Source organism: Pseudophryne corroboree, chromosome 12 (genome assembly GCF_028390025.1).
Source record: "Pseudophryne corroboree isolate aPseCor3 chromosome 12, aPseCor3.hap2, whole genome shotgun sequence".
NCBI lineage: Eukaryota > Metazoa > Chordata > Amphibia > Anura > Myobatrachidae > Pseudophryne > Pseudophryne corroboree.
The window spans coordinates 57,406,965-57,420,065 of NC_086455.1; positions in this window are offsets into that span (position 1 = coordinate 57,406,965).

The window sequence follows — 13,101 nt, forward strand, 5'->3', positions numbered from 1 at the left end:
CTGTACGTGATATGTAATGTAATGGCATGTATGGTGCCCCAGTCTCAGGCTGTGACACATGTCATCAGACATGAAAGAATCCTTCTCCATGTTGCTGCTACACATAAGCTCTTGGAAAATGAGAAACTTAGCAGGTACCTGACTGATTTATGTTTCTGTCAGCAGAGATGAATATACCAATTGTAAAGACAGGAATCAGTGAACTACAGCTCATGAGGTCAGAACTAAAGGCGCAGAATGCTGCTTACAGTATCCTTTCAGATTGGTTTTAATTTAACACGTAGGATAGCCAGGAGTAAAAGACAAACACCTCTCTGATAGCCACGTAGACACATTTCATCTCAGTGTTTTCTATAAGTATGGTAAGCCAATGTGACAATACAGCCATAGGAAATATTTGTCAGAAGGACATAAGGAATTATTTGTAGTGCATCATATTCTAATTTGATTTTTCTGATTTTTTTTTTTTTGCAATTTCTATTGGACAGTGTGGATGGTGTAATGTTTAGCATTACTGCCTCACAGCACTGAGGTCATGGGTTAGATTCCCACCATGGCCCTAACTGTGTGGAGTTTGTATATTCTCCCCGTACTTGCGTGGGTTTCCTTCGGGTACTCCGGTTTCCTCCCACAATCCAAACATATACTGGTAGTTTAATTGGCTTCCAACAAAATTAACCCTAGCGTGAATGTGTGTGTGGTAGGGAATATAGATTGTAAGCTTCACTGGGGGAGAGACTGATGTGAATGGCCAAATATATAGCGCTGCGGAATATGTGTGCGCTATATAAATAACTGGTAATAAATAAATAATAATTACCAAGTAGGAAATGGTAATACCTCCCGGAATACTTCTTTTTGGAAGCGCATCTGCTAAGATTTCATTTCTGAGTTAAAAATGTCACGGCTATAATGGGGGCATTGGAGATACCTTTTTTTCATATTTGCACATTGTAACCTATATCTATATCAGCATTGTGGTGATGCGCTGGATAGTTTGAGAGGTAAGTCCCACTGACTAATTATGGCCATCGATCATCAATGGTCATCATCATAGGTGGTCTATGGCCAATGTCAAGTGAGTTTTTTTGCCATCAATGTTTCGGCGCCAATGCAGCACCACTGATGGCTGTGCCCTGATGTTGGAGAACATTGGAAGCGATGGTTTAATGTCTGAGGTCTACACATGTGCAGAACTCAATCATCGATGGATAACGCATCAATGGTTTTTCTGTTGCTGGATTTAAACCATCAACCTTGAACTTTAGAGCCATTGATGACCATCAGTACATTGAACAGGTGCCATTTAAAGGGAAAGGAACATGGCTGGCTGGGGGAGATCCAGCACATCAGAAGTTATAGAACATCCCATGATATGGTTGCACTCTTTCTCTGGCATTTGGATATGTTCCTCATGCTACTTTCCTGCTCTGGTCATTACACATGTTGGGTACCATGGTAACATGAGAATGGAATTTGACATTTACACTCACATAAATTATGATTATTGGATAAAGGGGCCGATTCAGAGATGGACGCATCTGTCTGTATACAGTGGCCATATCCATCTGGTCTGTGCACGCACACCGGCTGCAGTGCTTGTGCGCAACACTTCACCTTGAGGCCAGCCAGGTGATTGACAGCAGCAGGCATTTGGGAGGTAGCATTTTGGCATTGTGGGGGTATGGCAGGCCAAATAGGGGCGTGTTGGCAGCATTTTTGGGGCAGCTGCATGATGTCACACACAGCCGCTCCATGAAAAAAAATGGTGGCGGACCGCCTGTCAGCATAGCCAGGCTGTACTGGCAGGGGTCAACCTCTAATTGATGCATCCGTAATTAAATTGCGGCTGCATCAAGAGACAGTGCCACAAACATGCTGAGCAGCCTTGCCCTGTGCTGAGTGACCCCCAGCATGTGAGAAGATAGACACAGATCTTGCTGCATTTGCAATGATCTCAGTCCATTTCTGAATAACACCCAAAATGCACCTGAACAGTGCCAAACAGGACAGATTCAAAGATTGGAGTTGCAAGTTTATGTACTCACTTAAAAACCACTATACTCATAGCCAGATTAAGGTGGGACCACAGGGGATACTATAACCCAGGCCCCCTTCTGTCGTGGGGCCCCTTGGCTGGAGCACACTGACATGAATAACTCTTCTTCTTCTGCAGCAGCAGAACCAGGAAGCCAGAATGTGAGCAGGATAGTATGCAATGCAAGCAGAGACACAGAAGTATCGGGTTTCATGAGTTACCAATGGAGCTTCCCGGCCAGAGGAGAGATAGGAGGGGGGAGAGAGCTGTAAGTGACCCAGGGTTCGCAGCTTCTCCTCCTCCCTGCCTGGGTGTCTAGGTCCTGTGTAACCTGTTCTAATGAGAGCATTTGGGTCTAGAGAGAGAGGTGCACACACACAGAGTCTTCCTGAGTCCTGTCCCAGTGTGTAAATAGTACAGAGCCTGCTGCTATTGCATGTTTGCAATATAAATTATAGATTGTATTTTTCTATGTGTATTTGATGGTTGTTTAAGTTGTCTTTGTTCCACTACAAGAAAACTTTATAAAATAGTTGTCTCTGAATTAGGTGGACCTATAAACAGTAGAGATGAGCGGGTTCGGTTTCTCTGAATCCGAACCCGCCCGAACTTCATGTTTTTTTACACGGGTCCGAGCGACTCGGATCTTCCCGCCTTGCTCGGTTAACCCGAGCGCGCCCGAACGTCATCATCACGCTGTCGGATTCTCGCGAGGCTCGGATTCTATCGCGAGACTCGGATTCTATATAAGGAGCCGCGCGTCGCGGCCATTTTCACACGTGCATTGAGATTGATAGGGAGAGGACGTGGCTGGCGTCCTCTCCGTTTAGAAATTAAAATAGATAGGAGAGTGAGAGTGAGACACTTCATTTACTTACTGGAGCTTAGGAGGAGTTATACTAGTGACTGATGACCAGTGACCTGACCACCAGTGCAGTTTTATAATTTATTATTATTTAATAATCCGTTCTGTTCTTGTTCTCTGCCTGAAAAAAACGATACACAGTGACTCAGTCACACTCACATACCATATCTGTGCTCAGCCCAGTGTGCTGCATCATCTATGTATAATATCTGACTGTGCTCACACAGCTTAATTGTGGGGGAGACTGGGGAGCAGTTATAGGTTATAGCAGGAGCCAGGAGTACATATTAAACAGTGCACACTTTTGCTGCCAGAGTGCCACTGCCAGTGTGACTGACCACTGACCACTGTGACCAGTGACCTGACCACACTGACCACCAGTATAGTATATTGTGATTGAATGTCTGCCTGAAAAAGTACACTCGTCGTGTGACTTGTGTGGTGTTTTTTTATTCTATAAAAATTAAAAAACTCATTCTGCTGACAGACAGTGTCCACTCCAGCAGGTCCGTCATTATATAATATATACCTGTCCGGCTGCAGTAGTGATATATATATATATTTTTTATATCATTATTTATCATCCAGTCTACTAGCAGCAGACACAGTACGGTAGTTCACGGCTGTAGCTACCTCTGTGTCGGCACTCGGCAGTCCATCCATAATTGTATACCACCTACCCGTGGTTTTTTTTTTCTTTCTTCTTTATACATACTACATCTCATTATCATCCAGTCTATATTAGCAGCAGACACAGTACAGTACGGTAGTCCACGGCTGTAGCTACCTCTGTGTCGGCACTCGGCAGTCCATCCATAATTGTATACCACCTACCCGTGGTTTTTTTTTTCTTTCTTCTTTATACATACTACATCTCATTATCAACCAGTCTATATTAGCAGCAGACACAGTACGGTAGTTCACTGCTGTAGCTACCTCTGTGTCGGCACTCGGCAGTCCATCCATAATTGTATACCACCTACCCGTGGTTTTTTTTTCTTTCTTCTTTATACATACATACTACATCTCATTATCATCCAGTCTATATTAGCAGCAGACACAGTACAGTACGGTAGTCCATGGCTGTAGCTACCTCTGTGTCGGCACTCGGCAGTCCATCCATAATTGTATACCACCTACCCGTGGTTTTTTTTTTCTTTCTTCTTTATACATACTACATCTCATTATCATCCAGTCTATATTAGCAGCAGACACAGTACAGTACGGTAGTCCACGGCTGTAGCTACCTCTGTGTCGGCACTCGGCAGTCCATCCATAATTGTATACCACCTACCCGTGGTTTTTTTTCTTTCTTCTTTATACATACTACATCTCATTATCAACCAGTCTATATTAGCAGCAGACACAGTACAGTACGGTAGTCCACGGCTGTAGCTACCTCTGTGTCGGCACTCGGCAGTCCATCCATAATTGTATACCACCTACCCGTGTTTTTTTTTTTCTTTCTTCTTTATACATACTACATCTCATTATCAACCAGTCTATATTAGCAGCAGACACAGTACAGTACGGTAGTCCACGGCTGTAGCTACCTCTGTGTCGGCACTCGGCAGTCCATCCATAATTGTATACCACCTACCCGTGGTTTTTTTTTCTTTCTTCTTTATACATACTACATCTCATTATCAACCAGTCTATATTAGCAGCAGACACAGTACAGTACGGTAGTCCACGGCTGTAGCTACCTCTGTGTCGGCACTCGGCAGTCCATCCATAATTGTATACCACCTACCCGTGGTTTTTTTTTTCTTTCTTCTTTATACATACTACATCTCATTATCAACCAGTCTATATTAGCAGCAGACACAGTACAGTACGGTAGTCCACGGCTGTAGCTACCTCTGTGTCGGCACTCGGCAGTCCATCCATAATAGTATACCACCTACCCGTGTTTTTTTTTTCTTTCTTCTTTATACATACTACATCTCATTATCAACCAGTCTATATTAGCAGCAGACACAGTACAGTACGGTAGTCCACGGCTGTAGCTACCTCTGTGTCGGCACTCGGCAGTCCATCCATAATTGTATACCACCTACACGTGGTTTTTTTTTTCTTTCTTCTTTATACATACTACATCTCATTATCATCCAGTCTATATTAGCAGCAGACACAGTACAGTACAGTAGTCCACGGCTGTAGCTACCTCTGTGTCGGCACTCGGCAGTCCATCCATAATTGTATACCACCTACCCGTGGTTTTTTTTTTCTTTCTTCTTTATACATACTACATCTCATTATCAACCAGTCTATATTAGCAGCAGACACAGTACAGTACGGTAGTCCACGGCTGTAGCTACCTCTGTGTCGGCACTCGGCAGTCCATCCATAAGTATACTAGTATCCATCCATCTCCATTGTTTACCTGAGGTGCCTTTTAGTTGTGCCTATTAAAATATGGAGAACAAAAATGTTGAGGTTCCAAAATTAGGGAAAGATCAAGATCCACTTCCACCTCGTGCTGAAGCTGCTGCCACTAGTCATGGCCGAGACGATGAAATGCCAGCAACGTCGTCTGCCAAGGCCGATGCCCAATGTCATAGTACAGAGCATGTCAAATCTAAAACACCAAATATCAGTAAAAAAAGGACTCCAAAACCTAAAATAAAATTGTCGTCGGAGAAGCGTAAACTTGCCAATATGCCATTTACCACACAGCTACCTCATTGCGCCTCTTTTTTTCTTTGCGTCATGTGCTGTTTGGGGAGGGTTTTTTGGAAGGGACATCCTGCGTGACACTGCAGTTACACTCCTAGATGGGCCCGGTGTTTGTGTCGGCCACTAGGGTCGCTTATCTTACTCACACAGCTACCTCATTGCGCCTCTTTTTTTCTTTGCGTCATGTGCTGTTTGGGGAGGGTTTTTTGGAAGGGACATCCTGCGTGACACTGCAGTGACACTCCTAGATGGGCCAGGTGTTTGTGTCGGCCACTAGGGTCGCTTATCTTACTCACACAGCTACCTCATTGCGCCTCTTTTTTTCTTTGCGTCATGTGCTGTTTGGGGAGGGTTTTTTGGAAGGGACATCCTGCGTGACACTGCAGTGACACTCCTAGATGGGCCCGGTGTTTGTGTCGGCCACTAGGGTCGCTTAGCTTAGTCATCCAGCGACCTAGGTGCAAATTTTAGGACTAAAAATAATATTGTGAGGTGTGAGGTATTCAGAATAGACTGAAAATGAGTGTAAATTATGGTTTTTGAGGTTAATAATACTTTGGGATCAAAATGACCCCCAAATTCTATGATTTAAGCTGTTTTTTAGTGTTTTTTGAAAAAAACAACCGAATCCAAAACACACCCGAATCCGACAAAAAAAATTCGGTGAGGTTTTGCCAAAACGCGGTCGAACCCAAAACACGGCCGCGGAACCGAACCCAAAACCAAAACACAAAACCCGAAAAATTTCCGGCGCTCATCTCTAATAAACAGTACTCAGGCATTATTAATCTAATATACACCATTGATTTAAATTGAATATACTGTACACAATCCATACATCCCAACATGGGGGGTAATTCCAAGTTGATCGCAGCAGGATTTTTGATAGCAATTGGGCAAAACCATGTGCACTGCAGGGGAGGCAGATATAACATGTGCAGAAAGAGTTAGATTTGGGTGGGTTATTTTATTTCTGTGCAGGGTAAATATAGGCTGCTTTATTTTTACACTGCAAATTAGATTGCAGATTGAACACACCCCACCCAAATCTAACTCTCTCTGCACATGTTATATCTGCCTCCCCTGCAATGCACATGGGCCCTCATTCCGAGTTGTTCGCTCGCAAGGCGAATGTAGCAGAGTTACACACGCTAAGCCGCCGCCTACTGGGAGTGAATCTTAGCTTCTTAAAATTGCGACCGACGTACGCGCAATATTGCGATTACAAACGAGTTAGCAGTTTCAGAGTAGCTCCAGACTTACTCTGCCTGTGCGATCATTTCAGTGCTTGTCGTTCCTGGTTGACGTCACAAACACACCCAGCGTTCGCCCAGGCACTCCCACCGTTTCCCCGGCCACTCCTGCGTTTTTTCCGGAAACGGTAGCGTTTTCAGCCACACGCCCCTGAAACGCCATGTATCCGCCCAGTAACACCCATTTCCTGTCAATCACATTACGATCGCCGGAGCGAAGAAAAAGCCGTGAGTAAAAATACTTTCTTCATAGTAAAGTTACTTGGCGCAGTCGCAGTGCGAACATTGCGCATGCGTACTAAGCGGATTTTCACTGCGATGCGATGAAAAATACCGAGCGAACAACTCGGAATGAGGGCCATGGTTTTGCCCAATTGCTAACAAAAATCCTGCTGCGATCAACTTGGAATTACACCCTTGATCCATTCCAGGAGAGACAAAATGCTCTCTACCTGGACTTTGCCCTTAATTCATGACTGCAATCACCTCTGTTGAAATACCTTTCTTATTAATTAAATAGTTTAACACAGGTGACGCCAATCATATATTAAGTCCAGGTAGAGAGCATTTTGTTTTTCCTGGAATGGGTCACGTTGGGAGGTATGCACAATCTAATATGCACATCCCCCGCCCCCATTTTAAGCGCCCTGCCCCCCCCCCCCCTCCGAGGCTTAATCCGACCCTGACTATACTCAAAATACTGAATTGTCCACATATTATTTGCTGAAATATGCTTGTTCACTGTCATTTTCCCATAATTTGCAAAACTTACAAAAATCAACTGTAAGCATCGGCAGCTCCCGTTCAGTCTGCCCAGTGGTTTAAAGTAGCATTCTTTTAAAAGGCAAAAATATATTGGTGTTGCCATTTATCGCTACTTTACAACATCGGGCATACTTGTCGGGAAGCCGCCGTTGCCTGCTATTTGCAGGATATTACATTTACTCCTATATAACGTCCTCCAGCTTTCTACACTGCCCTGATATCTTTGTTTACAACTTCTTTGGGCTTCAGGATGATTTCCCCACTTCACATTTGTTGCACACTATAGAGTTATATAATCAACAATATTGCTGCAATGATTGCTTATTTTTCCTTTGTAATTGAAATATGTGGATATTGGTGGTCATGATTGCTAGCTGCTTTTGTTCGCTGTGCAGCGATGAGGCTAAAAAACGGCACTTCTGTGCATGCGTATGTGGCGCAATGCGCACGCACGAAGTAATATTAGACCGAACTATGTATTTTCACACAAGGTCTAGCAAAGCTTTTCAGTCGCACTGCTGGCCGCACAGTGATTGACATGAAGTGGGCGTTTCTGGGTGTCAACTGACCGTTTTCAGGTAGTGTTGAAAAAAATGCAGGCGTGCCAGGAAAAACGCAGGCGTGGCTGGGCGAACGCAGGGCGTGTTTGTGACGTCTAAACAGGAACTGAACAGTCTGAAGTAGGTATTGAGCTACTCTAAAACTACAAAAAATATTATGCCGCCGCTCTGTGGTCCTTTCGTTCGCACTTCTGCTAAGCTAAAACACACTCCCAGTGGGAGGCGGCATAGCATTTGCACGGCTGCTAAAAACTGCTAGCGAGCGAACAACTAGGAATGACCACCATTGAGTGCACATTTTATGAAAATATGCTGTGAAATGCATGTTAATGTTATTGCATGACTTGACACTATGGGGTTAATTTACTAAGGTGGAAGTTTTTAGAACTGGTGATGTTGCTCATAGCAACCAATCAGATTCTACTGAACACTTACCTAGCTGCTTCTAGAAGATAATAGATAAAATCTGATTGGTTGCTATAGGCAACATCACCAGTTTAAAAAAAAATACTCCCACTTTAGTAAACTTACCCCAAAGTATCTAAATTCAGTCCTAAATCTGTTCCTCCTTTCAACAGGATTAATAAGGAAGAGATGTACTAAGCAGTGATAAAAGAGGAGAAGTGAGTCAGTGGAGAAGTTGCCCACGTCAACCAATCAGCATTGACATACCATTTATAATTTGCATACTATAAAAGTATACAAAGCAGCTGATTGATTGCCACGGGCAACTTCTCCACTGGCTCACTTCTCCACTTTGATCACTGCTTAGTACATCTTCCCCTTAGGGTCACATGGACCTGAGGCTTAAAATGATCAATCACCTGTTATCAGAGAAAAGTGTGACCAGGGCTGTGTGGGTGTGACCAGGGGTGTGTGGGTGTGGCCAGTGCTATGTGGGCATGACCAGTGTTGTGTGGGTGTGGCGGCAGGTGTCATGTGGCATGACTAGTGCTGTGTGGGTGTGGCCAGTATCATGTGGGCATGCAAGCACCTAAACCAGGCATGTCCAAACTGCGGCCCTCCAGCTGTTGTGAAACTACATATCCCAGCATGCCCTGACACAGTTTTGCTGTCAGAGAATGCTAAAGCTGTGTCAAGGCATGCTGGGATGTGTAGTTTCTCAACAGCTGGAGGGCCGCAGTTTGGACATGCTGGACCTAAACTATCAGCCCCAATGTCGCATCCCAAAAAGTTAAACAAAAATTGATTAAATAAAATGACAGCTGGGTGTCTGCTCATTATCAGGCTGTCATGTTTTGTGTGGTGGCCTGAGGGTGTAGGCCCAATCACCCCAGTATTATTTAACAGATTCTGATATCCAATGGAAAAATCTAAGCATATCTGGGATAATCTATGACACACAGGAAAACTTACTGTATTTTTAGTTACATAAAAACTGCAAACCATGAACTGCTGGTTACAGTATTACAGCAATTTGTGACGTAGCAATTAATGTCCTTGTTGAAATGTATAAATGTCACCGACCTGGATTCATTTAAATTGTAACTATGTTCAAACATCTTCAATGTAAAATCCTCTAGGCTTCCTTTTATAATGAAACAAAGATGGTGCAGCAAAGATAAAAGAGAATGAAATAGGTGTCAATTTATTCAAATGCCCATTATTTTCCCATTGAAGTACAGTATGTAAGACGAGTTGTGTGAAAATGAAATGTATCTTATTATTTAGCAGTCCTACACACTTCTTACCTTTAATCAGACAGAGGTAAGTTTGAGATGTGTGCAGCATGTACGAGCCTTGGGTGACTCCATCTCCCTTAGATTTGTAGTTCGAAGTTTAGAGTTTTTTTGGTTTAACTAGATTAATGACATTGAATTTCATACAACATTTAGCAATGTAATCTATGGGTTTAACCTTGGATGGTGCTTGGTCTATAATGCACTGAAATTATGTGAATTATTTGACTTGTCTTAAAATTGGCTACATCTTCGATACAAAGCCATAATTTTATCATTATCCGAAGGCAGCATATACACCTCCTCACCCAGGAAGTTGTAATATTCTTCAGCAGTTTCTGATTTATATCTGTTCCCTGACCACCTGACAACTAATATTGTGATATATTGCAATATTTAAAAATCTGGAGATAAACCATTGAAATAAATGGCTTGACTTCCACGGGAGAGACAGTCGCTGCAGAGGAAAGGAGCAATAGGCAAAACAGGAGCCGAGAGATAAGATGTGCTGTTTGAATTGGAGATCGCAGACATACATTTTCCATCGAAAGATGTCTGTTATATCATTCAGTCCAATGCTTCAGACTTCTGTCTGCACAGAATGCAGCAACAAATAGGAACGGGAGGGGGGGAGACATCAGAGTAAGACGAGAGTTCTGCATTAAATAGTGCAAAGCACCAGAGGCTGTGCCACTTATTGGTATGCTGATACTTGTAGTTTACTAACAACAAGCATACCCATCAGATTTTAGATGCCAGAGCTTGCTGGGACCTTTAGTATCCTATTAAAAAATATTTTTAATTATTAACAATCCTAGGGCTTTTGGCATGGGTAAAGCTGAAAATACTATTAAATGAATATATGTGGTTTTTAAGGCATCAGTCGTAAAGGTGTGCCTAAAACACTGAAGAGTGAAACAATGCTATTCATCCATTATTTATAATGCCCCATGTGGCACCTGCACATAGAGCTACTGACACGAAGGATAAGCAGCCAGAAGTCTTATATGTGAAGCTAGCAGCTGCTACTCCTCAATTTATGTGCTATGCTGGGAGTGTGGAGTTTGATTACGCTGTCACAGCCAAGCACCAAGCTCACAGACTGAAGAGCCAAGGATACCGTCCCCTCAACCAGGGCTGGATCTACACCTTGTGGCGCCCAGGGCAAAAATAGGGGTGTGGCTTCATGAAGAAGGGTCGTGGTCAGTTATGCCCCCTGTAGCTATGCCCTCAGTAGTATTGCCCCTTGTAGAGTTGTGCCCCCAGTAGTATTGCCCCCAGTACTGTGCCCCCTGTAGAGTTGTGCCACCTAGTTGCGTCGCTTACAAAAAAATAAATAATAAAATAAAAATAAATGAATACTCACAATCCCCGCTCCTGCTTCCCGACCGCTGCTGCCCTCCGCCTCCGGCCGCCGGCGCCGTTCCTCGGATCTATGGGAGAGACGTCATGACGTCTCTCTCATAGCACCGCATTGGCACTAGAGGTCAAATATGACCTCTAGCATCTATTTGCCGCTCCCACAATGCAGTGAGGTGCACGATGACTTTATTGCGCACTGCACAGCACCGCATCTACACAGCACCGGATGGCACCAGTAGCGGATCTTGCCATGGCGGCAGCACCCTCCGGATGGTGGCAGCGCCTTCCGGAAAGTGGCGCCCCGGGCAAAAAATCCTGTTTGCCCGTAGCAAGATCCGCTACTGCCCTCAACCTACCTGCTAAGGTACGCCTCCCAACTGTCCCAATTTCAATTTCATATTTGATGGTTCTGTACTGCTGTCACTACTGGGAGTGAATTGTCCCTAGCACTATTTCTGCATGCACCCTTTTACTGGTGCGTTCAGCAGTAAAAGGGTGATAGGAAGGCCATTGGAGAGGGGTAAAGGTTAGTCTGTGTGGAGATATATCAAGCCTTGGTGAGAAATAAAGTGGAGAGAGATAAAATACAAACCAGACAGCTCCTGAAATGTTTTGAAAACAGGCCCAAATCAGCTCCAAACTGTCGTTTTGTAAACACATCCTGTAACATTGCAGTTAAAAAGCTTATTGGCTGGTACTTTATCTCTCTAAATCCATCTCCACTGTATCACTTTTTAAGGCTTAATACATTTGGGCCACAGTCTGTAAAATGGCAGTTAGTAGCTGATTGGCTGGCACTTTTTCTGTCACCACAGCTTGATACATCTCCCCCTATAGTTTTTCATCAAGCCCTCTATGATGCACTCACACATCTCTGTGAGATGACCACTGCACCTTCCAAGTCCCCTGACCAACAATGTTGGGCGGAGTGACTAAGAGAATTAGTATAGGTAGTGGGGGCACAAATCTCAAGGGAGAAGGTTCAATTTTTCAGGGAGTTAGTCTCCAAGTGCACCCCAGAGCTTTTATTGGCACTGACTATGGGGATGCCCAACTGTGCTGAACAACCTGGGGCTGTGTCACATCTTGAGAGCAGGAACTCACACTGCAGATTTCCCTATTATAATGTGACTAACTGATCCTGTCATCAGCTATTGTGCCTTTTGTGAGGAGATCCCAAATGCTGGTCCTGTTGCTGCATCATGACATGCATAACGCACATCATGATGCTCTTTAAATGTATGTGAAATGTAAGATATGTAGAACTCAAAATAAACACATAAAAGTGCAATTTTTTGCAGGATGCATTGTGGGTACAGTTGTATACAATTAAACTTTATTAAACTTAACAAAGATCAACATGCTTTAACTATCTGTTAATTGTTGGTCCATAATCACACCAGTACATATAATATGGCTTAGTGTTCAGTCAGGAATAATAATGTACCATAAAGCTTCTATTTCAGATGATAAGGAAGTAGTATCAGTTCTCCAGAGTCCCTGCCACCTTCTCTTTCAGTACAAGTGTGCTTTTTTTATGATGCTCGATCATCTGTAAAATAAGGAGTTTTTAAGCAACATACAAGAGCCATATGAGATTAATGAAATGTAAAAGATTGATTTATAGAATATAGTTTTTACATTATTACCCAGTAGTACACAAAGGACTAAGTTTGATAAATAGCTCCCACATAGCAGCACCACACAGCTCACTGGAGCTTAGAATGAGCAGTGTTCTACGTCTGATCAAACAGCATTAAGGTAACATTTGTCAAGTAATGGATATTGATATCTAGTTTTCACCTCAGGTAGGTAGGGATCTTGTTTTGTTATGTGTGTGCATTACAAAACTGCAAATCATATAATACCATCTATGCAC